Below are 3,941 nucleotides of genomic sequence, written 5' to 3' on the forward strand. Positions count from 1 at the left end.
AAGGGAGTGAGACGCATCTGGGAAGGGAAGGGAAAAGATTAGGGTTTGGGGATGATGAAAGGGCTTTCTACGGGCAAGGATGGCAAAGGGTGGCAGTGACGGAAAGTCAGGCAGCCTGTCCTGTCCTGTCCTGTCCGTCCGTCTTTTTGTATCATGAATTGGAAAGACTGCAAGGGGGAGGGGAGGTGCTTGTGTCCAAAAGGAGGAGTTATTCAGATTCATTGCAGTGGGCGGCGGCTGCAAAAAGCACCATTCTTCTTGTTTTTGCTCTGCAAAACAGCCTTTTCAAGGGTTGGCTTGGGTGACAAAATGTCTTCTGTAGGCGTGGGTTTGTCTCCCTCTCCCTAAGATGTGTCCGGTATAGGCCAGGGTGCCACTCAAGGCCGTAACCAATTCGGGTTATAGCTTCTCGGCCTTTTGGCTAAGATCAAGTGTAGTTTCGGAGGACGCTACCTTGGTCGGTACTGGAAGGTGCCTGGGATTGCACGTCTGCCGGCCTTGAGGAAGTGTGTGCGCCTTCTGGTGACACATAGCCCTCTTGTGCCTGGACGGTTCCCAGGCAACGGGAGGCGATCACCTTTGTTATTTTGAAGTCCTACTGATAAACAGAAAAAAAAAAAAATTAAATCTGTTCTTATCAGTTTAATATCTGATACGTCCCCTCTCTGGGGACCATATATTAAATGGATTTTTAGAACAAGGAGATGGAAAAAATCTTGCTCTGTCCACTGCACGCATTGACCTGGTATTGCAGTACCTCCAGGACCGGTGCACCCCTTCTTAACCCAGTTTCCAAAAGCAGAACTCAATTCACCTGATTCAAATGAGCCCCATTAGTGAATTGAAAGAAAGCAAAAACTTTATATGCACCTCAATTTGGCCAATTCACTTTTCACACTTTCACCCTTTTTTTTATCTTTCACACCTTTTACTTGCTTTATTGATGCAAAAAGCTGTGCCAAATAGCAAACTCATCTCCACTCAACTTGACCAACTCTGCTATGTCCCGTGCAGTATCTTATTCTCAGTCTTATCTAGATCATTTGCAATTGAATAGAATAGATCCCTTTTAACTGCTTATGACTGTGTAAAATATGTAGTTTTACTGGGCTGGGATGAGAGAATCCATTGAAGCATGCTGTAGGGATTGTGGTTCCTGTGTGCTAAGAAGAGAGGCTGGCACCAGCCAGAAAGCCCCATTGCAGCCAATAATCACTTAATAACTTTTTCAACTTGTCATCATATGGGAGGCCTTCCATTCCTTGTAGTAGTCTAGTTGCCCACCTTTTAACTGACTCTAACTTCTGAATGTCCTTATTAAAATGTGGAGCCCAAAACTGGTTCCCATATTCCAGATGTAGCCTTACAAGTGATTTATAGAGGTGTAACAATACGTTGGGATCACGGGATCTAATCTCCCTTTTTATACACCCTAAAATCTTGTCCCAAGCAGCATTCCATCAGCCTCTGGAAGGTTCCTGGCGCATTGCACAGCTCGAAGGGCATGCTTTTGAACTCGCAGAGACCCATAGGGGTGGCGAAGGCGGTCTTCTCCCGGTCTGCCTCAGCAACGGACACTTGCCAATAGTGACTAGTGAGATCAAGGGTAGAAAAATAATTTGCAGTTCTCAATGCAGCTAGCGATTCCTCTATACGGGGAGTGGTGCCGTCCTTCTTTTTTAACAGGATCAACAGAGCTGCCCAAAGGCTACAACTGTCACGGATAACCCCAGCCGCCTTCATGTTGCTCAACATGTCCTTGGTACACTGGCAATGTGAAGGTGGTATTGGCTTATAGCTCTCTTTGATGGGTGGGTGTGCACCTGTGGGGATGTGGTGTTGGACCCCTTTTATTCCCCCAAAATTTAGCGGGCTTCCCACCGGTAACCCGCTCCCCAGCTTGGATGGATGCTGAGGGAGCCCCTTTTGCCCGCAGGCTCTGGCCCTGGGAACTGTAGCCTTGGCGGTGACTGTGCTTCCCTCTACGGTGTGAGCTGTTGCCTTCAATCGGGTCTTGACTGCTGGGAAACCCTGGAGGTTCCTGTCGCTAACGGATTTGACCGGTTTTACGGCGACTCCTAGCCTGGTCGGGGTCCGTAGGCCCTGCCGGATGGTGCTGGCTTCTCTTCACTCCCCGATCTGGTACCGGCGGGCCACCGCCCATCCCCGGTCCGTACGGTTCACTCCAATCAGCCTCTCCTGCAGAAGGTCACCACCATCTGCCAACCTTGCTGAGTGCCCGGGCCACACACCCGGACACGGTCAGTCTCCTTTCCTCTTCACTTCTCTAACTCCAAAACTGATCTCTAATCTGACTCCTTTTCCCGCCTCCAGGACTGTGAACTCCTCGGTGGGTGGGATCAACCGCCTGGCCCACCCCCTGGTGTGGACATCAGCCCCTGGAGGAAGGCAACTAGGATTTGTGTTTAGCTTCGGTGTGCCTAGCCGGAGTGTAGAGTGTGTTGGTGTAGTACCTGTGACGACCTGGCTTGTCCAGGGCGCCACATTCCCCTATAGTAAAATGCAGACCGTCCGCGGGCTGCCCGTCCATCAGCGGTTTTATTTTCACAACTGAAAAAGAATAAAACGGTAAAACATGTAAAAGCATCATAAACATTTTACAACGGTACAGCTTCCGCTCTTCTCCCACCCAAACAACCTGGCCCTGATGCTGCCCCTAAGAAGCGGGCAGCACCCCTTGACCCCAGTCCAGCACCAAGTTGCCCGAGCGGGTTCTGTCTCTTTCAGGGGGCCCACGTCCAAGGGGACCCCTGAACCCCCGGAGGATCGCCACCGGTTACGGTAGTGGCGGGCCTAGGCCATCCCTTTCCTCCAGGCCCATCCTCCCAAATCAGCCTCTCCGGAGGCGGTAACGGTGTCAAGCCAACAAACATTTTTATTTACATTGCACTAAGTTTGTGGTTGCCCTGCAAGTTCTCGGGCTTGTCCGTAAGCAGTTCCTTACGCAATGGTTGCACAGTCCCTACGGGGACAACAGTTGCCGGCAACGGCCGGTTTAATCACGGTTCAATCAGGTAAACTTCTTTGGTTGATCATCTTTACTTATCATTTAAAACTTTCAAACTGGTACACTCAACACATAAAGCCCCCCCTTTTAAAGAGTAGTTTCCCTGTACCTAAGTGGGGGTCTACCTAGGTTGGGGCGAGTGGACCTTCGGGGTCCGGTGTCAGTGGTGACAGGCAGTGGGGCAGAGGGAACAGTCAGTTCCTCCTCCCTGCTATCATGTGGGGCAGGCGGAGGCGTAGGGGAGCTGGGTACAGGTACATCCCTGGGCACTGGCTCGCGGTTAACCGTTTCCATCATTTCTTCATCCACGGGTTGTGGGAACAGTATCACTGGAAGGATCACCGCACCGTTCTGTGTAGGCCAGTCTGCTGGAAAATCACCCATCATGGTGTGGATTACCTCTTTTTCCTTCTCCACTGGACTGGGAACTGGAGCCTCATCCGCTACTCTCAATGCTGGTGGGCACTTCTTCAGGTGGTCTCGGGAAACCGTGGCCAAAGTCCCCCCCTGGTCACGGCTGATCTGGTAGGCCTTCCCATTCTCCCATCCTGTGGGCTGGACTACATACGGGGTTTTTTCCCATTGATCATCCAGCTTGTGGGCCCTTCTTTTCCGCTTCAGCACTACATCCCCAGGTTGGAAGGAACCGGCAGGCGCCTTCTTGTTGAAGCACTGCTCCTGTTGTCCCCGACTCTGGCACAAGTTCTTTTCAACATACTCCTGGACCTGTCGGTACTGTGTCCTCCGCCGAGTGTCCCATTCAGCTGTCGACAGGAGTGCTTCTGAAGCTTCCAAGCCCATTTCCAGATCCACTGGTAGCCGGCCGGGACGAGCTCTCATCAGGTATGCTGGAGTGCATTTCGTAGAGCTGGAAGGGATGTTGTTGTACATATCGACCAGGTCAGGTAGCTTC

At 51.3% G+C, this 3,941-nt stretch overlaps 1 pseudogene; it reads left to right on the forward strand.

Moving 5' to 3' along the window:
* Positions 1-572: 572 nt before the first annotated feature.
* On the forward strand, positions 573-779 carry LOC142288115 (U2 spliceosomal RNA; annotated as a pseudogene).
* Positions 780-3,941: the final 3,162 nt, after the last annotated feature.

This window comes from Anomaloglossus baeobatrachus, unplaced genomic scaffold (genome assembly GCF_048569485.1).
Source record: "Anomaloglossus baeobatrachus isolate aAnoBae1 unplaced genomic scaffold, aAnoBae1.hap1 Scaffold_78, whole genome shotgun sequence".
Lineage (NCBI taxonomy): Eukaryota > Metazoa > Chordata > Amphibia > Anura > Aromobatidae > Anomaloglossus > Anomaloglossus baeobatrachus.